This window comes from Pan troglodytes, chromosome 2, assembly GCF_028858775.2.
Source record: "Pan troglodytes isolate AG18354 chromosome 2, NHGRI_mPanTro3-v2.0_pri, whole genome shotgun sequence".
Lineage (NCBI taxonomy): Eukaryota > Metazoa > Chordata > Mammalia > Primates > Hominidae > Pan > Pan troglodytes.
In genome coordinates this window covers 35,227,686-35,252,612 of record NC_086015.1, presented here as the reverse complement: position 1 = coordinate 35,252,612, position 24,927 = coordinate 35,227,686, and the positions used below count along the sequence as shown (strand labels likewise).

Genomic DNA, 24,927 nt, shown 5'->3' with positions numbered 1-24,927 from the left:
TTTTGATGTTTAAATTTGCTGAAGCTCTGTGACTAGAGCAAGGGGTGATTAGTGCTTGGGGAAATCCACTTATCACTGAAGCCTGCTGCTGCCAAGAAAAAGTGCAGGGACACCCGTACTAGGCAGGGCACAGACTGCCAGCCAGTGTGTGAAAAAGACTTTCATTACAGGAATAGGCAGACCTCTGATATACTCATAAAGGCAACCAGCATTGAGTGCATTGTACCCTACATGGAATACTTAATTACAGAGGATAGTTATGGGTTCCAGTTGACAGAATCATCTAATCAATATTGCTTACGCCAAACTCTAATTTACTTGTCTTAAAACTCATTAAATTTGAAATATGATTGATTTTCAAGTAGATGACTTAGAGGATAAGTAAGTTTTGTCTTGGGGACCTTTGTTTGAGTTTGATCTCTGTGGACCTGCAGGCAAGAAAACTCAAATCTCTTCGTTGGGCAGTATTTGCAGAATAATCACGCCAGATATATTCCATTGATGCAAATAATTTGCCAGGACTCCTTATTTCCCAGTAATTCATTCTGAATGGGCTATTTTCCAGTTTGTGAGGAGGGTGTCTCCATGGCAGGGTCAGTGAATTGTATGACTTGGGGAGGCAGTTCTTAAGAACATGTGCTGAAATGTAATGTCTCTTTATATTTTACAAATCAAAAGATACTATGAACCTTCTTTTTCCCCTGCAATAGAAACCATCTCACTTTGTTTTCAGCAGCCTATTCTGTCTTTTCAATAGTCTCTTCTTGCTGTGTGAAGGCAATACTCCACAGAGAAGTCTTTGACCTGCCTTCTGCATGTGCTGGAATCTGACAACCCAATGGCCACCATTAACCATTTTGCCCTAGCCACACGCTGAGGGTGATGGGTGTGTGTGTGTGTGTGTGTGTGTGTGTGTGTCAGGGGATGGGGGGGTGATCAAATGAATTAAATTTGGGCTGGTTTTCAGTCTTTGAGGTAGCAATTGTAAAATTTAATAATTTGAATAGATGCCTATTGACCTGATTCAAAAACTGTAAAAACTTGAAAAGGTACCCAGTGAAAAATGTAATAACTGTTCCCTCATCTTGTTCTTTTAGGTGCCTCATTGTTTCTCTTCCAACAGGAAAACTTCTGTTTCTTTGTGACCTGTTAGAGTTGCTTCACGCATATTTAAGAAAGAGCAAATGTAGATCCATTTTCTCCTATTTTTATAAAAGATAGTATCTTGTATACACTGTTCTGAACCTTTTCTTCAATTTTTTTTCTTTTTTTCCTTTTCTTTCTTTCTTTTTTTTTTTTTTTTACTTATTGGCATATCTGGGAAATTTTTCCATATCAGTACATAAGAAGTACCCTCGTGAAAAAAAAAAAAAGCAACTGGATAACTTTCCATCAGGTATATATGCCATAATTTACCTAATCAGTCCTCTCTTGATAGACCTTTGGAGCCTTTCAAGTGTTTTGCTATTACGAATACCGCTATAGTGAATGATTCGGTGCATAGGCACAGAAGCGCATAATGACTTTGCATGTAAGTCCTTTTGCAATTGTGCAAGTGTATATGTAGGATAAATTCCCCAAAGCGGAGAGCTGGGTCAAAGGATCCATGATAGCTATTACCAAATTGCCCTGCATGGGTGTTGTGCCCGTTTACCTTCTTACCAGCAATGTACAGAAATCTGAAGCTGGCAATTTTAATCCCTCTTGGCAAGCACTTACATTTCTAGGTCAGAAACTGTACTAGTCGGGGTTGCAAACAACAGAAAGAGAGTCCAGTTAATTTAAGGCAGAAAGAGTTTATTGGAATCGATTGGAAGACTGGAGCACAGACTTTGGGGAAACAAGGGAAGTAAAACAGCCAAAGATGTGCGTTGGGAACAGTCTCATGGGAATCATATCTCCAGGCATAATGCCTGTGGCCACTGGCATCTCCATGGTGCACCCCACCCCAGATCTTGCCCTCCCTGCACCACATACAATCTCTAACTTCCTCTGAGATGTGAAATGGAACCAAATTTGGCTTCCATAGGGTTATAAAGGTGGGGGAAAGGGAAGGGAACCCCTGCCAACTTCTCTGCCTTCTGGTAAGAACCGTTTTCAGATTTTGGGCAGCCCAAGCAACGTGCTCTATGAAGACCAAGCTACCTCTTCATCTTTCTTTCAGTTGGGGTGCCTCCAAAGATACTTCCTGAATTATGCGGGTTTTAGGACCTGTGTTTAAAAGCTCCTCTGGCTTTAGGATCTGAATTGGCTCTAGAATCTGCCACTGTGCCCAGGAGGGGATTAATGCATCATTTTAAGACTCAATGAGTCAAGTCAGTAAGGAGTCTACCATTTATTGATCACCTGCTGCATGCTAAATAAGCAGACACTTGGCCAAGGATTCAGTGTCAGGAATTTGTCCATCTAATTCTGCTTCAGCTCTTCTGATGGGTGGCTGAGCCTTGGGCAAGCCATTCTTCTTAAGCCTGTTTTCTCATCCATGATGCAGCTATAATAATATTGACCTACTTTCCCAGGGCTGTTGCAGGGATTCATTTAATTGATAGCAGTAAAGAACTCTGAAAATACTTTAGAATCTCCCAGCCCCCATCGCCCAACACACGTCTTTGCCTCCAAGCCCATTTCCCTTCGGCACTCCTGCCTCTTGTCCTGTAATTTGGGTTGGCTCAAGGAAGGGAACAGACAACGGATTGGAGCACAGACATGACTTGTTTGGCAAATAAAGAGTCAGTGATCCTGAGCCAATGCAGAAGGATGGTACTTAGCAGTTAGCAACTGTTGTTAAGGTTTTTGTGGTGCCCCACTGCCACAGGTCCAGCGAGCGAGGATCACAACAGATGCCCAGGTCCTAATTGCTTTCCCTGGTTGTCATCTTCATACATAAATAAATTAGCAGCCCAGCCCTTGACACTGATGGTATGAGTGGCTCACCCTGAGCAGCTGTTACAGAGTGTCTCTGATATTAATCACACACTCCCTCCAATGGCAGTGACCTTAGGGTGAAAATGCCTTGCTCTTGTTCCAGCAGCTGAGGAGCAGTCAGTCTCACAGAGCGAGTATATGCTTGTGCTGGGGAGAGTGAAGCTTTGATTATTATCATTATGATAATCACAATAATAACATTTTTATATCACATTAGGGTTTACAAAGCATTTTACATTTGTGATCTCCATTGAGCCTCAACAATGTTTTGAGTTAGACAAAAATGGTTATCTCCACTTATGATAGAAAAACCCAAATTCAGAGAGATTACTGGCCCTAAGATCCTAAAGCTGGAAAATGAAATCTTTCACCCAGCAAGTCTAACACTGTCTGCATTATATTATCCTCTTTCTTTAAATGATAAGTAACTGCCTCTAGTTCTCCCCTTTGATGCTGAAGTGAATTGACTCAGAAATGTTAAAATATGCACAACAATTCTTGATTAAATGCTCACTATACCCCACGTACTGTGCTAAATGCATCACAGCCAGAATATCATCTAATCCTCACCCAACTCTACTAGGTAAGTATCTGTGTCTTTCTTTAGAGATGAAACAAACTGAGGTTCAGAGAGGTTAATAACTTGCCCAAGGACACACAGAGTTCAAGCATTCAACTGCAATTCTATACTGCCAGCCTCAGAAAATACTAGTAACTGAGAGCCAGCAATACCACTGCACAAGGCAGAGGACTGCTTTTTCATGGTTGGATAGAAGAAAGGGGAAGCTGCCTCTGGCCTCTGGAATCAAGGGTTGCTTCACTTCAGCTTGTTTATTTCTATAATTTCAGGAGGAGAGTTGTAAACCCAGCGCGGTGGAGGTTGCTGGGGATACAGTAGAGGAGCAATGGAACGTTTCATAAGTGCATGGTAGAACATGCATGGCTCTCACGCTCCTGCCCTAGTCCTGCTGCCTGCTGCGTGTGAAGTGTCCCCTCCCACTGCATTGCCCCCTTGTGAGGCAGGTACAGCTGGGAGCTAGACTCTTATGCTTGCCACATCACCTCTGACTTTAGCTGTGGCTGGGGTGCGCAGTTCAGAGCCCAGCTTTGTGCTTCCTGCCCAGAGTGTCTGGCTTCCAGCACATATCTTATATTTCTGCTTTCTGTCCCAGGGATTCCCTGATACCAGAGATGCCTGAGGGAGCTCAGAAGACCCATACATCATTGGAGAGGGGTCAGGGGAACTCTGGGGAAATGCTCTTTCACCTCTCCTTGTGAGAGCACAGTGGCAACCCCCATAATAAACCTTTATTTTGTGTTTTTTTTTTTTCTATTGCTGTACCCCATCCTTTGCTCCTTGGGATCACCTTAGAAATAACCTACCTGCATCTAGATTCTTGTCTCAAGTCATGCTATTGGGAGGAACTCAAACTAAGAAAACATATTTCTTTTCTAACAGCCTTTATGGTGTCATTCACACGTTATGTCTTCTAAACAGGGTGGCCAAATTGTGTGGTAATTATGGTCTGCATTTGAATTCTGGCTTCTGTGAGATCTTGAACAAGTTACATAACTTCTCTGAACCTCAGTGTGTTATTTGCAAAAGGAGAATTGAAGTAATACCTTCTTCACTGTGTATTTTTGTTGTTGTTGTTGTTGAGATGGAGTCTCGCTCTGTCTCTCAGGTTGGAGTGCAGTGGCGTGATCTCGGCTCACTGCAAGCTCTGCCTCTCGGGTTCAGGCCATTCTCCTGCCTCAGCCTCCGGAGTAGCTGGGACTACAGGCACCCACCACTACACCCGGCTAATTTTTTGTATTTTTAGTAGAGACGGGTTTCCCCATGTTAGCCAGGATGGTCTCGATCTCCTGACCTCGTGATCCGCCCGCCTCGGCCTCCCAAAGTGCTGGGACTACAGGCATGAGCCACAGCGCCTGGCCAAATTTTATGTGTGTTAAATGCATGGGGCAGTGTCTAGTGTTCAGTAAATGCCAATGTTGGTCCAGTTACTGTCTACTATGGTAATAAACACAGGTTTTGGAGTGGGCGGGGTTTGTCTGCATCCAGTGTCATTTACTTGGTGTCCTGTAGCCTTTGGCAAGTTTCCTTGCTTTGTCTCCCTTATGTATACAACGAGGCTAATAAGACTGGCTACATCATGGGGTGTAAGAGTTAGCTAATACATAGTCTGGTGCATAATAGCAGGATTTCAGTATTAAATGCAGCTGTTATTGAAATAACAGTTTCTAGTTGGATTTAATGGCTTCCTCCTCTGTAATCTTTTCATACTTCCTCATATAACTTCTAATGGAGTTACTGCCCACTTCCCTGTCTCTCCCCCAAGACTATGAGCTTCTTAAGGGAAGGGGTTATGAGTCATTTCTCCCTGAAGCATCTGGTATTGTACCATGACTTTCAGGCAAGACAATTAAAGACAGTTTTAGTAGAGAGTCAGAAGAAGCGCTTTTGGGAAGCACTCTAGTTTGGCTACCTCAGTGAATAAGAAAACTGTAGTTCCAGAGTTCCAGAGACATTAACTGAGCACTGGCAAATGCCATTGACAGGGCAGGCAGAAGGCAAATGAGAAGCAGCTGAGAGGAACTGGCCTCATTCGGCTAGTGGCCTAAGGCGGTCTTGGTTAAAGAGGCTTTTCCTGGAGAGGCAACAGAGTTGAATTGTGGAAGGGGAAGTGCTAGCCACTAGTGTTGGTGAAAGTCAGATGCATCTTCTAGGAAGCACTTAAGGCTTTTCAGAGGCAGGATTGTCAGCTCAACCATGGCTTTCCCTGAAAAAGAGACTGAGGGCATGCAGGGGAGCTGGAGGGAGGCCTCTGTGTGACACCTGGGCATGGGGCTGTCCTGGCCGTGAGGGGTGGGGTGAGGGCGGAGGGTCAGAGGAAGCTCTCTCTAACCTTAATTCCTTTTAGTTTCTCATGTGACTACACCCTCAACATCAAGTCAGATGAGGGCAAACATGCCCTGGAGAGAGGAAATCAGAGAATTTGGTTGTGTGGCTGAAGAGGATAGTACAAGGGTGGAGAGGGACAGCAGCGTGGACTGGCAGGTAGCAGAGAGCTGGGTCTGCAGAAGAACTTCGGCATCTGCTCAGGGCTGACAAGAGGAGTTGGCTTCTTTGCTATCTGTCCTGCATAGCTGACCAGCAGGCCAAACTTACCGCGGCTTGTGGCTGGAGTGTTAGCCCTGATTTGCCTCAAGGATTCCAAGGGAGATTCATTTCCTCCTATTTTCTCTTGGGCCTCCATTCCCCTCAACACAAACCTTCTCAGCTAATCCCTCTGTGCTGGCTTCAGAAGAAACTGAGAGATTGGTGGCAAGGAGGGTTGGAAGCCGGAGGTGGTTTCTCCAAGTTGGGGATTGTGGTGTTTGAGGCATTGCCTTCTGTCTTTGGGGCAGACTGGGAACTTTGGTAGGGGGTAGCTGAGAACTGCTGCTCTACTTCATCTCTGATCATAGTGGAAACACAGGGACGGGACATGGCTAAGGGGTCATCTTATCCAGACACCTATGCAATGCAGGATTCCACTTAATGGCTTCTTGTACAATGACTTAAGGCTCACTCCCTCTGGAAATGATCTTGGCTGAATATTTCCACCCTGCCCCCCCTCCCTCCAACAACTCTTTTCAGTTTCTTCTTACTCATCTGGCCACTCCTTAGTTTCCCCCCGATTTCTTTTTGCATGTTGGTGTTGCTGGATCTTTGTCCTTGGTCTTCCCACTGACTTCAACTGCCTCTTACAGATCCATGACCTCCAGTTCTACAGTGCCAGTCCTGATTACTCTGTTTCCTGGATGTCCTTTATGCCTCCAAACAAGGCACGGCCAAAACTCCTCCCCCAAATGTTCCTCTTCTGAATTCCCTAGCTCAGTGAATGGAGTCATTTTTCACCCAGTTTGCCTAGTCCAAAATCTGGGTGCAATCAGCTACTCTCTTAAATACCGCCCCGCCTCCTCCCCACCCCCCACTGACCCCACCGATGCTCCCTGACCCTCACCCCCAATAGTCTCACACACTCCCCAGCACCTCCACAGATACATGTCACCAGATGTGCTGATTAATTTCCAGGTGCCCTCCAGGCCCATCTCCCTCCTTGTCCCCCCTGCCCTGTGCCCCAGGAGGCTGACTTCTGGGCTGCATCATCCAGGATCTATTGCCCTCCTGTTCTGGGTTGGGTTCTGTCAATGGGAGGTCCTGGGAAGATAAATAAGTTGATGCATTTATTATTCCTGCCCCTTCCCTACTGGGCTGTGGTTTGGCAGTGACTGCATTTCTTCCCCTAAGGTCTTGGCTCCTGTGAGCCTGCCCTCTCCCAGGAGTTCAGTCCTTTCTAAGTTCCAATAACCACTGCCTCCCCTTGCCCCTTCAGGTCTAGGGCTGGTAACAGCTTCCTGCTGTTGTTAGTGCTTCTGTGTGATTGTCCCTTTTGGTGCTTGTAACACTGCCTACACTTTTCTGTGTATTGTCCCTTTAGTAAACTTTCTGCAGCTATATCTTTAAGCACCCTGGATGTTTCTTGCTAGGATGCTGCCAGATATATCAGGTCATGCCATTACTATCTCCTTCATCTTCTTCAACTCTAACTTTGACTATTTAAAAAACAGGAAACTGGTTTTCTAAAACGAAATCACAAACAGTTCCAGGCAATAGTTCCAGCCACATGCCTCATTATTGTATCTGACCTGACTGTCTTGTGGTTCTTCTCATCAGTATGACGTAGAATTATTAGTCCCATACTTTGGCTTTGTTTCCTGCCTCAGGTAGCATTGATGGCCCTCCGTACTTCCCTTCAAGTTTCCTACAGGGTGTTCACATGTACTCATTCCCTTGGATGCTTGCCTTCTCTGTAATATACAAAGTATGGGGCATGCACCATCAAAGCTGGCTTCATGGGTGTGAGGTCCTACACTTAGAAGGGCTCAGTGCTTGGGTTCTTGCTCTGCTGTTACTGTCTTGAAACTATTAATAATTTTCTTAAATTTATTTTTAATTTTTTGTGAGTACGTAGCAGGTATATGTATTTATGGAGTACATGAGTTCTTTTGATATAGGCATGCAATGCTTAATAATCACATCATGGATATTGGGGTATCCATCTCCTCAGCATTTATCCTTTGTGTTATAGCAATCCAATTATACTATTTTAGTTATTTTAAAATGTACAATTAAATTATTGTCAAATATAGTCAGCCTGTTGTGCTATTAAATACTAGGTCTTATTCATTCTATGTTGTTTTTGTACTCATTAACCATCTGCACGTCCCCCGCCATGCCCCCAGTACTCTTTCTAGCCTCTGGTAAACATACTTCTACTATCTATGTCTATGAGTTCAATTGTTTTGATTTTTAGATCCTACAAATAAGTGAGAACATGTGATGTTTGTCTTTTTGCACCTGGCTTATTTCACTTAACATAATGACCTTCAGTTCCATCCATGTTATTGCACATGCCTGAATCTGATTCTTTATTCTTTCTTTCTTTCTTTTTCTTTTTCTTTTTTTTCTTGAGACAGAATCTAGCTCTGTTGCCAGACTAGAGTGCAGTGGCATGACCTCAGCTTGCTGCAACCTCTGCCTCCCAGGTTCAAGCGATTCTTCTGCCTCAGCATCCTGAGTAGCTGGGATTACAGGCACGCACCTCCACGCCCGGCTAATTTTTGTATTTTTAGTAGAGATGGGGTTTCACCATGTTGGCCAGGACGGTCTCGATTTCCTGACCTTGTGACCTTGGCTTCCCATAGTGCTGGGATTACAGGCGTGAGCCACTGCGCCCAAACTGATTCTTTTTTTATGGCCAAATAGTACTCCACTGTGTATAGGTATCACATATTCTTTATCCATTCCTCTGTTGATGGACACTTAGGTGCTTCCAAATCTTGGCTATTATGAACAGTGCTGCAACAAACATGGGAGTGCAAGTATCTCTTCAATGTACTGATTTTCTTTCTTTTGGGTATATGCCCAGCAGTGTGATTGCTGGATCATATGGTAGCTCTATTTTTAGTTTTTTGAGGAACCTCCAAACTGTTCTCCATAGTGATTGTACTAGTTTATATTCCCACCAACCGTGGACGAGGGTTCTCTTTCCACATCCTCACCAGCATTTGTTATTGCCTGACTTTTAGATAGAAGCCATTTAAACTGGGGTAAGAGGATATCTCATGGTAGTTTTGATTTGCATTTTTCTGATGATCAGTGATGTTAAGCACCTTTTCATATGCCTGTTTGCCATTTGTGTGTCTTCTTTTGAGTATATTAATAATTTTTTAAACAAGGACCCACATTTTCATTTTGCAATGGGCCCTTCAAATGATAGAGCTGTTCATGTGTCCCATACTATGATTTAGGTAGTGTATGGGCACAACAATGAACGACACTGAATCACACAAAGAAGGAAATGGCCTCCTTTTCATTTATCTTTCGATCCTTCTGACTATTTCCCATCCAAGTACTAACTAGGCCCAACCCTGCTTAGCTTCTGAGATTAGACGAGATTGGGTACCTTCAGGGTGGTATGGCCATAGACCCTTCTGAATATTTCAAGAAAAAAGATTTCCTTTTTGTGCCAGCATGTGTCTAACAGCTCTCTTGACACTTGCTAATTCTCTCCTTTCTAATGTAGAGAGTGGGCCTTAGATTTGGGGCCTACTAATAACATCCCAGGGCCACATAAGAATACATTTTCTTTCATGGTTCTCTTTTATTATGGCAAGTGATACCACTTTTTCATTTATGGAACTAATAGAAAGTTTTCATTAAAAACGAATTTAAGCCCAGTTACGATGGCTCACACCTGTAATTCCAGCACTTTGGGAGGGTGATGTGGGCAGATCACAAGGTCTAGAGCTCGAGACCATCCTGGCCAACATTGTGAAACCCTGTCTCTACTAAAAATACAAAAATTAGCCCGGTGTGGTGGCGGGTGCCTGCAGTCCCAGCTACTCAGGAGGCTGAGGCAGGAGAATGGCGTGAATCCGGGAGGCGGAGCTTGCAGTGAGCTGAGACAGCACCACTTCACTCCAGCCAGGCAACAGAGTGAGGCTCTGTCAACAACAACAACAACAACGAATTTAAATAAAAAATATGGGTTAATTAAAAGTAAAATGTGAAGTGAATAAGTGTAGAAGTGACATTTGGATATAACAACGATCTTGAAGACTTTTGAGAATAATTGAAGTTTGGGTAACACTAGCTTAGGATAAGAACCATTTTTCCTTCTACCCTCAGCTCCCCAGAAGCCTATCCCAAGCCCAACTAGCCCTTGAGGAATTCAGGAGAAGGCTGTTCTGGAAATTAATATAAGAACTGAGTAGGAAGAATTAATGTTATTCTCAGTTGAAGTCTTTGGTTCAATTTAAATAGCTTTGATTATGATACTTACAAGTTTAACCCAGAAATGGGTATATTAGAAGCAGAATCAGAGGGCAGCTGACTGTAAGACCTAATCATGCATTTATTTGTTGCTGCCATCCACACCATGCCTGAACCCTAACAGATAAGTCGAGAGAGGCAGAATGAGGTGAAATAAACCTCTAGGGGCAGCTGAAGAAGACACATATTTCTCTGTAAACCTAAAACTCCTAAAGTCTTTTAGGCTTGGGGTTTTAGTGCTCAAATGGCAAGGAGTTAAACCAGGAGTAATTGGAGGGGTTAATTTACCAAAAAACCAGTTCCCAAGGTTCTTCTTGGGTGGCCATCCTGAGCTGCTGATGCATGTTCAGTCTGTGCATCTTTTCATCTCTGTGTATGACATTTAAGATGGCAGAAACTTTCCCTACTGGCTACATTCTTCATCTTATTACACCCGTCATTGATTTCATCGGCTGGCATTTAAAAGAGGAAGCTTGTTAAACTAAGCTGTTATGCTTGTGGTTTTACAGGTTGGCACAGCAAACAATTATAAAAAAGGAAGAAGCATGCATGGGTGGACAGAAGTGTGTCTCTCCTAACAACATACAAACATACTTCTAGAAAAAAGAAGTCCCCACTAGCACAAAGCATCTCTGAGTGCATTTTGCAACAGCAAACTCCTAATCTCACTATCCTTCTGGACTGTAATAAGTGATGTGAAATGATTTCATTGGATGGGAGATGGAGGTTGGTGCACGTTCCTGGGCCCAGCCCCATATGTGTGGAAGTTATAAATGTGGTCCAGTTTCATTCCATTCCTCACAATTTCTGGGTAAATCAGGTCAATTACAGTTCCATCTTCTGCCACAACATCATGCTTAGCTTGGACAACTCAATACAGGGAACCCAAGTGCAGGGTAGAAGTTAACTAATAATAGTAATAATGAGGATAATAACATTAACTGCTCTGCTCCAGGAATGAAACACAGAGCCCTTACTTAAATCATCTCCAGCTCTTAGAGAACATTTGAAAGCCAAGTGTTATCCTCAGTTTTTAAGTGAGCTGCCCATTTGCCTGTTTGTTCTAATATCAATTTCCTGCCTGCTCCTTCTCTTGCTGTGTTCCGTATTTCAGAGAACTACATTTTCTAGGCCCCCTTGACAATAACCCTCCAGGTAGCTTCAGCCGATAGGAAGCATTGCTATGAAATTGGGGGTCAGAGGAAGTGAGGACCCAGGATTTTCTCCCCTAAGACCCCCACCCCCACCCCCACCACTTCACTGGTTGGCACCTCTTGCATAGCAGCATATCATTCAGTTCTGTTGGCCACCTGCAGCTTCCTGGCCCTGATTAGTTACACCACATCCTCCCATATTCCTCCAACTGCAGGATGGTAGCAGCTTCCTGCAGTTGTTAATCTCTGTGCTGCCTCACTGTGTTCTGTTTGTCTCCTCAGTTCTTATAACCCTTGGCTAAACAATTCTCCAGTAAATTTCCCCCCATGTGAGTGGAGCAAACTGTTCCTGGTTTCCTGGCTGGATCGGACTGATATGCCATGGCAGAGGTTAGCGAACTTTTTCTATAAAGGGTCAGATAGTAAATATTTTAGGCTTTGTGGGCCAGGAAGCAAAATCGAGGTACTTATTATGAAGGTATTTATATAACAAGAGGGAAAACAAATTTCCACAAGTTATTTTAGCTCACAGACCATACAAAAGCAGGTGCAGGCTAGAATTGGCCAGCAGGAAAGGACAAGATGAACCAGTTAACCAGCTACTCCAACAACCCAGGCAAGAGTGGGTGGTGACTTGGACAAGGATGTTGGCCCTGAGATGGTACATGGTGGTTGGCTTGGAGTCATATTCTCTATCTTAAAGCCAGAGTGATTGTCCTGAAATACAAACCTGATCATGTCACTGAGTAAAACCAACCCAAAGTCCTAGATTGTTCACAACGTAGTTAGTGAGCTCTATGGACTCAGTAGCCATCTATTCCAAACCCCCATATGAGAAAGCTAATGGGATGAGGAAGAACCAAGGAAAAGAGGGGGAAGTGGTGCAGTCTGTTTCTGTGTGGCAGCAGGGAAGAGGGATGAACAACAATTAATTTGGGTGGATTTGGAGCTGAAAGGAGTTACTGTCTGTCTATAATTCTTTCCCTTCATTCCAGATTTCAGGACTTTCAAGGCCAGCAGTTTGAGGGATTTGCTGCTAGCCCAGTTAAATTAAAAAGGTGAATGTGTATTTTCATGTAGAGCTCACTCTGATGGGAGAGGGTCATTGTCATTTTAAATTACAATTTACTTCCAGTGCAGTGTTACTTCTTTCCAATGAGTGTGTTACCCTCCAAGCATCCTGGGCCCCAAGAATGGCCTGGGGCACCCTTCTCACTCCTGACCCCACACAAGGCCCAGGCTCCTGGCACTTCTTTTCCTTAGTATGCAAGGAATTCCCATCCCACACACCTTTAAAGCTTAACCTAAGGCACGTGGAGAGAAGTCAGGGATCTATAAACTTGGATTAAAAAATTATTTATTTTCACTAACATCTGAATGAAACTTAGCACTTCTTTCTGTGATAAATGTAGGTGAGAAACCCACCATAGAACAGTTCCAGGCTGGGCACAGTGGCTCACACCTGTAATCCCAGCATTTTTTTAGGCCGAGGTGGGTGGATCACCTAAGGTCAGGCGTTCCAGACCAGCTTGGCCAACCTGGCAAAACCCCATCTCTACTAAAAATACAAAAAGTTAGCCGAGTGTGGTAGATGCGTGCTTGTAATTCCAGCTACTTGAGAGGCTGAGGCAGGAGAATCACTTGAGCCTGGGAGGCGGAGGTTGCAGTGAGCAGAGATTGCACCACTGTACTCTAGCCTGGGCAGCAGAGCGAGACTCTACCTCGAAAAAAAAAAAAAAAAAAAAGAATTAGCAGTTTCAGCACATATTATACAGATATTTTCATACCACACAGCTATTGTAGATATTTTGAAATATTCATTACTTCCATAAGTCAAAGTTATTGCACCCACCACTATATCTTATTAATGTGTAATAAAGACACACAACTATCAGTACATCACCAATTTTTAAAAAAATATCTTGTTAGCTGTATTCTTTTGTTATCCTTAGTATTTATTTTATATTCATAAAAACATTGCTCAGGGAAGGTGCTTATAAGCTCCAACAGTCTCCCAAATCCTAAAGAAGAGCCCAGTCCCACCCCTCAGTGTTTCCACTCACAAGAAATATCAGTGGATGGTGTTCGTCCCAGTTGGGGACAGGTATAAAGCAGAGTTCTCCTTCCTTAAGCACCTCATGCTTAAGAGGGAGCCAACTGTGCTCCCAGCCTTCTCCAGCACAGAAGCACTTAGTTAATTGTGCTGAACTCAGGGCCAGACCTCAGGGAGGGAGAAGCAGCTTGTCTGGGCCGCTTTGGCAATCAATTATTCCCCCAAGCAGAAAGATTGATAGCTTCTGCACATCTTGGCCCAGCTAATAATATCGCAGATGCTGTTTTAATTCCAAAGCACAGAGCCACCCCCAGACTTTCTTTTTAACCTCTGCCTAAAATGGGACGTAGTGGAGTGGCTTTCAGAGACAAAGTGACTATGCCAGTTTGGGTCCATTTTAATACTTACGCATCATGATTCTGTTCATTTCCACAGCTCACCTACTTTCTGGCTACCAATTTGGATTTTATCCCACCCTTTGGTTACATTTCTCAATTTTATTTATTTATTTATTTATTTATTTATTTATTTATTTATTATTTATTTTTTATTTTATTTTTTTTTCTTTAGCTCAAACTATCTCCTTCTCTGAATGTTCTGAAATTGCCTTTTCTCCTACTGGAAACCCCTGGATATTTTCTTGTCCTTCTCTGGACCTCTCTAATCCTTGATAGGGCTTGAGAAAACAGAGGTCTCTGAGTCTGAGCGATGGGCTAGGAGTGGGGAAATGGGAATTGGTTATTGTTTTCCCCCTGCTAGTTGTTCAGAGACACTTGCAACCCTGCAGGGCCCTGAAAAGACCTTTTGAACAGATTTCTCCATGACATTGCTGAGAACTTATCCCTGATAATATGGTTATTTCCAAGTTCAGCCTGAAAGCTCAGAAGTTTAAATAACAGTTTCTGGCAAGAAGTCTGTGATTAAAAGTGTTCAACTTTCCCACTGTGATTGCCTAGAACTTAGCTGCCTTCCTCTCACTATTTGCTAATTTACCCTCTCCTTCTGTCCTTCTAGTAACTCCAGGGGATTTCTCCTCCCCACCCCCCAAGAGTCAAATAGAGCAGGAGGCCCCAACTCCTGGGCCACGAATTATTAGGAACTGGGGCTACACAGCAGGAGGTGAGCAGCCAGCCAGTGAAGTTTCATCTATATTTACAGCCACACCCAATTGCTCCCATAACCGCCTGAGCTTCACCTCCTGTCAGATCAAGGGCAGCATTAGATTCTCATCGGAGCTCAAACCCTGTTGTGCACTGTGCATGCGAGGGATCTAGGTTGCACACTCTTTATGAGAATCTAATACCTGATGATCTGTCACTGTCTCCCATCACCCCCAGATGAGACTGTCTAACTGCAGGAAAACAAGCTCAGGGCTCTCACTGATTGTACATTACAGTGAGTTGTATAATTATTTCATTAAATATTACAACGTAATAATAATAGAAACAAAACGCACAATAAATGTAAAGCACTATAATCATCCTGAAACCATCCCCGTCCACTACCCAATCCGTGGAAAAATTGTCTTCCATGAAACCAGTCCCTGGTACCAGAAAGTTTGGGGACCACTGAAATAAAGCATTGCCAACATGTGGCCCTGCCAGGAGCTTCTCTGAAAGGTCTTATAAGACTTGGGGGACACTGGTATCTCAATCAAGCAGTGTGGATGTTTTTGCTTTTGTCTCTGTGTTTTAAGCATAGGAAATCCCAACACAAGCAGTATCTTGGACTCTTTCTGGGCAGGGGATTATGTAATTCAAGTGTTCCTATTATTGCACTTGTGTTAGTGACGGGTGCTGATCATGACCATGCTTGGGTGCAACCGTCTCTTAAGAACTCATGGTAAGCTTGGCTAGTTTACATTCTTCTTAATTGAATTCTTTCCTTTTTGTCCCCCACAAACAAGAAGGTTTCAGGGTCCCAGAAGGAAGTTGAATTCCACTGAAACAGCAGATAATTTTAAAATGATACTGTAAGAGGTGTGCATAGGGTTCAGGGGACCCAAGGGATGCTAAGACCCCCAGAGACTAGCATTGGAGGAGCCTAGACTGTCCCTAGACCTGAAGAGACAAGGGCAGCAGGCAGTGTTATGGGAGCCCCATGAGAAATGGAGCCATAGAAGAGGGGCTGCCCATCTTTCACAGGAAGATACAGCCACTTTCAGAATTGTGGTGCAGAAGGAGGGAGGGTTGCGTTGAAGAATATCCTGGCCTCACTCCCTTCTCCTGTCCTCACATTTCCTTCTAGTAGTTCACATTAGTTGGCCCCTGTCAGAAGCCAGAGAGCAAGGAGACTTCTGTGGCCATATGGGTTATACAGCAGAGGGGAGAAAGGCAGAGGACAGACCTGGGTGAGGGGCGGGCTCTGGAGAATATGGTGGCGGATGGGAATAGCAGCAGTGCTGTTTGCTGGGCTAGGCTGGGCATCTGCCTGAGCCCCGTGCCTTCCAGTGTGTGGTGCAGTTCTTCACTTTTCACAGAAAGGTTCTGACATGCTGAAAGATGAGTGAGCAAGTAAATTTTATTAAGGACAGTATAGGAGCAGTGCAGGAGGCCTTCATCCCACATTCCATGACATCCAGTGCAGTGTTACTTCTTCCCAATGAGTATGTCATCCCCCAAGTGTCCTGGTCCCCACAAATGGCCTGGGGCACCCTTCTCACTCCTGACCCCACATGAGGCCCAGACTCCTGGCACCTCTTTTCCTTAGTATCCAAGGACTTCCCATCCCGCACACTTTTAAAGCTCTCCTCTCTTAATCAGAGCAATCTATGTATCAGCTTGTCTAGATTTATAGTCATGTCTGAACTTTCTGTAATTGAGAAAGTTCTTCCTTAGAAAGCAGTTGGAAAAATGGTTTTTATTTTGGCTTACCCGTTTTTTGTTTTGTTTTATTATTGCAGAATAGGAAACTGGGAAACCCCAAGTTCTTTGCTCTTTGGGCTGCAAAAAAGACAGACAGGACAAGGGAAACTGTTGAAGTGTTAGACAGTATCAGATTTTTAAAATAAAGAGATTTTCTTTCAATGTTTAATTGCGGTAATAAACACATAACATAAATTTATCCTTGTAACCATTTTTTTTTTTTGAGATGGAATCTTGCTCTGTCCCCAGGCTGGAGTGCAGTGGCGTGTTCTTGGTTCACTGCAACCTCCGCCTCCCGGGTTAAAGCAATTCTCCTGTCTCAGCCTCCCGAGTAGCTGGGATTACAGGCGTACACCACCATGTCTGTCTATTTTTAGTAGAGATGGGGTTTCACCATGTTGGTCAGGCTGGTCTTGAACTCATGACCTTGTGATCCACCTGCCTCAGCCTCCCAAAGTGCTGGGATTACAGGTATGAGCCACCGCGCCCAGCCCTTGTAACCATTGTTAATTGTATAGTTCAGTAGTGTTAATTATATATTGTGCAACAGATCCTTAGAATTTTTCATCTTGCAAAAGCAAAACTCCATACCCATTGAACAACCATTCTGCCATCTCCCTTTTCCTAGCCTCTTGTAACCACCTTTCTACTTTCTGTTTCTATGAGTTTTGCTAACTTAGATACCTCATATGAGTGGAATCATATGGTATTTGTCTTTTTGTGACAGGCTTATTTTGTCTAGCATAATGTCCTTAAGCTTCATGCATGCTGTGGCATGTGACAGGGTTTTCTTCTTTTTAAAGGTTGAATAATATTCCATTGCATGTATATTCCACATTTTCTTATCTACTCATTTATCAGTGGCAATTGGGTTGCTTCCACCTCTTGGCTACTGTGAATTATGCTGTGATGAACATAGGTGCAAATATCTCTCCAAGTTCCTGCTTTGAATTCTTTTGGATATATACCCAGAAGTGCAACTGCTGAGTTTTATGGTAATTCTATGTTGAATATTTTGAGGAATCTCCATACTGTTTTCCATGGTGGCCACACCATTTTACGTTCCTACCAACAGTGTACAAGTTTCTAATTTCTCCACCTCCTCACCAACACTTGTCATTTCCTGTTATTTTTTACTTTTTCTTTCTTTTTTTTGATTTTGGACAGCAGCCATGCTAATAGGTGTGAAGTGATATCTCCTACCTTTGTGGTTTTGATTTCTCTAATGATTAAGAATGTTGAGCATCTTTTCATATGTTTGTTACCCATTCGTATATCATCTTTGGAGACATGTCTATTCCAGTCCTTTTTCCTTTGTTGTTGTTGTTGTTTAATTGTAGGAGTTCTTTATATATTTTGGATATTAACCGCTTGTCAGATAGATGATTTGCAAATATTTTCACTCATTCCATAGTTTGTCTTCTCACTTTGTTGATTATTATTTTTTGAAGACAATGTCAGGTTTTGCCTAACTTCTCTAGTCATAACAATCTTTGGGCTCTTCTTCAAAATATAGTGTATTCCCAACTCATTTTCCTAGAAATTCTGATTCAGGAGCTATAGTTCAGGGCCCATGCATCTGCATTTTCAACCAGGGTCTCAAGTGATCCTATCAAATACATTTGCAACACTTTGGATTCCACTATAATTGTGTTTCTCAACTGCAGGGCTGCGCAATGGAAACACGTAAAAAATATTAATGTCTGGTCCTATTCCCAGAGTTTCTGAATTATTTGAGAAAAATCAATTGTCAATAAATTGAGACCTAGGTGTTGGGATATTAATAGGCCCTGAGGGGACACTATTAAATATCCAGGCTTAAGAACCATGGCCCTATCTTCCCCTTCAGGGCAGGGACCCCCTCCTGGCATAGTGCCTGGCTCAATTTGTATTTGTTGTACTCCATGCCTCACTTTCTTATTTTGAAAGTGATTCTTTTATTTATTACATTTGAAAGTGGTTCTTGTCTGGTGGGGTTGAGAGCTTTATACGTGAATCGGACATCTGTGGTCAAAAGTCTCCATGTTGTGGTGAGAAGTTGATAAAAACCTGACTGTCAGTTTGCGTCACAGATGACCCAGTGAAGGTCTGCTCTTTTGTGGTGAGATCTGAATGTTTCCTTCTGCAGAAGTTACAGGCACTGGTGAAAGAAGTTGGCTGCCTCAACTGCTCAAAAGAATGCACCTTTTATCACTGGATTATCTACCATGGTTAAGTCCACAGCTGCTTGCAATTACCCTGGACCCTGTGAAATCATCTCTTTATTCATGGCAGGTTTTTCTTCTCAAAGACTAATAATGTGATTATTTAAAAGTTATTTCTACACCACTCTATGTAATGTGGATGTGTGGTTTTGTGGCTCTAAACACCAATATGGGGCAAGAAAAGCTAGCTGGAGAATTTATAAATTAGCTTCCATTTATCCTTCAGACAAACAAGCTATTTATTAATAGGGGAGTGTGGTAAGAGAAAAGAATGTGGAATTGAGAATCCAGACCTGATTCTTTTGCCTGCTATTTAAGGGCTTGTGGGGCATTATGTCTAACCTCTCTTGGTCTCAGCTTGTTTATCTGTAAAATGGAATTAAAAATAGTACTCACTTGGGCTGCAGGACGACCAAATGGAAAAGAAGTAAAAGTGATTTGTTAACCTTGGTATGCAAATACATGTTATGCCCTTAATAAGTGGAAGTTGACCCTGTTGCTGCTGTTGTTATGAGCTGTTGTGTCTATCAGTGAACACTGCTTTTACAAATCTCTTCTAGATGAAAGAGGCAAACTCTTCATCTTCATAGTGCCTGCAAGGCCCCAAAGAGCACACAGCCCCAAAGACATGAAATATTTTTGAGTACATTTCCTATCTGTACATGTTTGCCAAATTATTCCAAAATATGACCAGCCTCCTATTGGATGAACACAACTGCAAGTCATAGCCCCATTTTCTTCTTTAGCTTTTTCAGATGACCAGTGTCTTCCAGCTTACTCACCAGCCATAACCAAATCAAATGGAAAGAGAAATTGCCCGTAACTAGAACTCATTCATGCCAAAGTGTTGACATGCCTGTTCCTAGATGCATTTGAAATCTGTTTATTTCTACTTGTGGACCCAAAGCCATCTGTCATGTTATATACAAAAAAGTTTTGTATAAATTTTTCTTCAGCTGATAAGAGGTATATTTTTGAAAGCATGGATAAATTTAAGATTTTAGCATGAGACAGTGATTTGGAGAATGAAAGCAGTTGCTCTCAGGGGAGGGATACAGGGCATACAAAAAAAAACTCATGGAGAGAGTATCAAGAACCTCTCATTAAGGCATGTGAAAGTAATGTTGATATAAAAGACAGGAACAAGATCTTTACTGAGCACCTACTACATACTAACGCTGTGTTAGCTACTGCATTTCAGTTTCTCATTTGATTCTTATAGTGACCCTGCTGGAGAGGCACTCATTTCAATTTTACACAAGAGGCCTAGAGACGTCATGTGGTTTGATCAAGATCACACAGTGTGAGTGATTTGTTTGATTCCAAAGCCCATGTGTGTTCTTCTTTACCAGTCTGACTCAGGGGAAACCAACTACAGTGACAGTAAGTAGAGACAGATACTTGAAAATTATCAAAGAGATGGATATTTGGAAACACAAAAATTGTTTGATATATAAAGTACTTCTAGCAAGAGTCATTTATGTCCCATTTATGCCTAATTACCACATAACACAATAATGATTATGATTAAATATCTGACAGATGAGTTGGCTGTACATTTTATTTGATCCAAACAGAAAGTACAGCACATATGGGCTTTATCTTCATCATTTCTTGCCCACACAGCATGGTCATTTCTTTGGTCAGCAGTTTCAGGCCACCACCTGTAGTCTAGACATAAAACAAGGTAGAGCCACATATAGTCTTTGCATTAATATCAACAAAAGAATAATCCATTGATTTTCTAATTGTTCCTCCTTGTTGTGTACAGGTATCATTAGGAAAAACAAATACATTTAGGCTTCAGTGACTAAAAGTTCCTCCTTTGGTTATTGAATTCACTGGGACTGGTTTTTAAATTTTGAGATTAAGATGAGTGTCTAGGCCCGCAGTGAGTGAGCAAATTAACTGATTTGTTCTTGGAGAGAGAAAAGAGGTTGCTTAAAATGGCAAAGAATGGGGGTATGAGTGGCAGGGAAATGCAGCTATAATGAATCAGGAAGCAGTGGCTTAGGATTCAGAAAATCTGGTTTTGCTATTATTTGCTATATAGCTGTAACCTATGCATATTAATTTTTTAAATCCCTAAAGTGAGAATAATATCTATCTTATTTGGCGTGTTTTAGACTCTTAATGCAAACCCTGAGACAAGAATTTTGAGTGAAGTTTCTTTATTTTGGATGTGATCCAAGGAAGCATAGTGAGGTAATTGATGAGCAAGTGAGAGCTATGGGTAACTGGGGGTCAATACCATGAGGATGCTGTATTGTTATCTACCGCTATGTAACAAGTTGACCCAAAATTTCGTGGTTTAAAATAACAAGTATTTACTGCATTCATATTTTTTTACATCTGGAATTTGGAGTGGCTTGTCCAGGCGGTATTGGCTCAGGATTGATCTCACATGAAATTATATATAGCCAAGACATTAGTCAAAGCTGCAATAATCTAAAGGGATGAGTGGGGTTGGATCATCTATTTCCAAGGTGGCTCAGCCATGTAGCTTGTGAACTGGTGATGGTTGTTGGCAGGAGACCTACGTTCCTATCTGCATCAACTTCTCCACAAGTTGCTAGAGTGTTCCCATGACATGGAAGCTGGCTTCTCCCAGTAGAAGTGATGCCAAAGAGAAGTCGCCTTCTTATGACTTAGGTTCGGTCATAAGTGATGCTATGATGACATAGCATCACTATCATCTTCTGGTCATTCAAAGTGAGTCACTTAGTACAGCCCACATTCAAGGGAAGAAAACTCAGTCTCTATCTCTTGAAGAGAGAAGGTTCGAATAATTTGTTAACATGTTTTTGAACTACCACACACCCTGTGTGGTACAAACTTCAGAATTTTCCTTTTCCCTGAGAGTGAAAGGAACTGAGTTATTGATTGGTTGAAGATACTGGGTGGTGTGCTGCAGGCAAAAGTGAGTGAAATTGAGAGAGAGAGAGAGAGAGAGACAGAGAGAGAGAGAGAGATATTCTCCTGTTCGGAAGGAAATATAGGAGGTTAAGAGATACTCTCTGAGGTCCTAGGGTTGCTGAAGAGCACTGTTGATAAGCTGTGCTGACACAGACTGATTCCTGTCCACAAGAAGAACCAGTGGTGCCCAGGCCAGTTGAGAAATCTGAGCTCAGTTTAAGCCTAACTCTTACTTAACAATCTCCATTTATCATGACTGGAAGAACGTGCTTTTTCTTACCGTTGTATTCTTCGGCTGAAAATGGGATTGAGGATTTTGTTCTATTTCCTAAGACCCCCTTGCTTGCACTAGCAGATTATTTCCAAATGCCATATAAATGAGAGGTATTTATAAACATATACACATACTTACATCCACAAAGACAAATTGCACCCCTCTCTGCTTTGCTATTTCTGGTGCTAACCTTCATTTATAATGCCATATTTATGTAATTACAGTGCTGCAGCGGTGGATCATGATTTCAAAATACAATCATAATCACCATCAGAAGAAATGCGAGAGAAGATGAAAAACAAATGCAAAGCAATTAAAAAAGGATGAGTTTTCCTACTGAATGAGTGAATGTGTTTTCCCGTTGCCTCCTCCTACACTTGGGCCTTGGGATGCTCTGCCCCTAGCCATGTGTATGTGTGTGGGGGTGTGCATGCACGTGTGTGTGTGCGTGTGTGTGTGTTTACATGTTTGCCCTTATTATGAATCTGGGCCTGGGATTAGAGCATGAATACTCACTGAAGTGGCTTATTACTTGGAGAATACCATCCTTCTGCTTGATTGTATTTTTCTGTTTAAGCATCTATGGTTTTAGCGGTCAGAGGGTCCTGGCCACAAAGTTTATTTTATGACCCATGTACCACCCTTCACATCTCCTCTTATAAGGACACTTTTAGTGCATGACTTCCACCGTAGTGCAGTAGTATTTTTTTAAGTTTTTCTATGCTTGAAAAATAATTTTCCACTTCCAGAATTTACCTGCCCCTCCATCCTTGCTTTCCCAATCCCTGCTCCTTCCATTATCCTTTTGCAACACCCCTCCACCTCCATCACTGACCGAGATGCCTGAAAATTCAATAACATCCTATTATCTCTGCTGGGCAACTTGCCAGCTAGAAGCTCAGAGGACTGGTCACTTTGTTTTGGGGACACTGCCTTTCTTGCTTGTTGCATTCTTGCAAACCTGTGGAAACACTGAATCCCTTTGCGCTGCCTGGAAAGTCATTCTTTGTATTGATTCTTTTTTCTTTTTTCCGTTTCTGGCTTGGGGTACAATGAAGGCACAATATATTTCACCAAATCTTAAAACCTTAAAGCAATTTGTGCATCCAATTTTGGGGATGCCTTTTTCTTCCAGAAAGTTCCCTGAGGCTATCTCATATAAAATCTTACTTTGAATAACATATTTGGACACATTGATGAAAACATTCCTTTAGTGCATTGCCAGTTGCCAGATTGGAGAAAAAGACTTCAGGAGAAAGGGAGGGAATATTTTAAATTTGCTTTTGACTGTGGCTTCAAGGAGTAATAATCACCCATTACTTTGGATCAGAATCTTCCAATGACTCAAGAGCACATATTTTTATCATTTGCTTTCTGTACTCTCATCCTCTTTATCCCATGTTACTCTGTTCCTGTGAGAGTTGGGGGGCAAGGAAAAAATGTAAGGAAGGGGTAGAGGTGAGAGAATTTAAATGGGAAGTCTGATTCCTTTTTATTTTTTCATAAAGTGCCACACATACAAGTCTATGAGTATCTCAACAAATCTGTCCCCCACATCCAATGCATCTTTTGTACTGACAAGGAGAGGGGATTGGAAATGTCATCTGTAGCCAGCTTATATGCTGTCAGTGTTAAGGTTTTATTCTTGTGACTTTATAGTTCCCCAACTCTTTTTAAGGGTCACTGGAGGGTGAACTTTTGTTTAAGAGATGGGTTGGGGAGGGAGTGTGTTTGTGTGTGCCTCTTGGTCTATAATAATTATGGCTGACATGGAACTTAGAAAATAGGTTAATTTCAGGAAATTCTTTTAATTTCTTAATTAAATAAGAAATAACAACCATTAGTTTATTTTAAAATAAACATTAACGATTAAATACGAATTTTTAATGTAGATCCCTTTTACTGATTTAGGGCAAAGAGACCTTCTTTCACTAGGAGTTGTTTCCCTAACTCAGTTCACCTCCTATTGTATCTCATCTCTGGCTTCTGAAATCTTACTCCTATTTTAATGGCTGGCTCAGGATTTCCTGTCTACTGTTTCTTCCATCGCTGATAGAATTTCCCTTCATCTGCAGCGACCACACATACTCTAATAAATTAACTGCTCAGGATTGCTATGTTAGAGGAATGGGGTGGAATCTAGCAAAGTGTAGCAAATTATTTTTATCTCCTACTCCCTGTTAAGCAGCAGTTGTTATTCTATTATCTGTGTTTTAAATCTAGCTGTTTGATCCTCAAAGTCTAAAAGTAGCTTCTGTGCAGTTTTATGGTGGTATGGCTGTTACTTGCTGCTATAAATTCCTCTGGTTGAGCCACATCCGCTTGCCACATCCTGAAAATACACTCAACTATATTTTCCCATGCACACCTATATATTGTGGCCTGTAGTGACATTGCTTCTTTTTTTTTTTTTTTTTTTTTGAGATGGAGTTTCGCTCTTGTCACCCATGCTGGAGTGCGGTGGCATGATCTCGGCTCACTGCAACCTCAGCCTCTCAGGTTCAAGCTATTCTCCTGCCTCAGCCTCCTGAGTAGTTGGGATTACAGGTGTGCCACCACACCTGTCTATTTTTTTTTTGTATTTTTGGTAGAGATGGGGTTTTGCCATGTTGGCCAGGCTGGTCTTAAACTCCTGACCTCAGGTGATCCACCTGCCTCGGCCTCCCAAAGTGCTGGGATTACAGGCGTGAGTCACTGCACCTGGCCAACATTACTTCCATACACATTTATTTTTCCCTTCCTCACAAACCCGCCAGTTCTGAATCAACAGCAAGTACAACACTGCCATTTCTCGCACACCATGCTGACCTTGTTGTTTCTTATTTAGCTAATGATGTGTTACAGTTGGCATTTCACTGGGAGGTTTGCAAGAGTCAGTCTCTCTTTTTCTAGTGCTACAATTAGATTCAACAAGACAGAAGAGTGCTGTGATGGGAAAACTTTACATTCTCAGACATTATTTCTATCTGAGCATTTTGAAAAGATGAAGAGCAGGCTTGTCATTATGTCTCCATCTGATAATGTGGTTAATGTATCCTTCATAAAGCTCAGCTTAAATAGGGAAAAACAAGGGAATTGCAATGGTGCATTTCCATGACTTCTGATGGCAACACTCTAATTCTTCTGCCTTGTTGTCTTTAAGCAAAGAAGGGA

At 42.3% G+C, this 24,927-nt stretch overlaps 1 long non-coding RNA gene across 1 annotated transcript in view; it reads left to right on the top strand.

Moving 5' to 3' along the window:
* LOC134809546 (uncharacterized) overlaps nucleotides 1–22,096 on the top strand; it is a 32,275-nt gene extending 10,179 nt beyond the window's left edge. Inside the window, exons 2-3 of the long non-coding RNA XR_010155544.1 lie at nucleotides 19,807–19,887; nucleotides 21,999–22,096. This is a non-coding gene — a long non-coding RNA (uncharacterized LOC134809546). The remainder of the gene's footprint in view (nucleotides 1–19,806; nucleotides 19,888–21,998) is intronic.
* The last annotated feature ends 2,831 nt before the right edge of the window (nucleotides 22,097–24,927 follow it).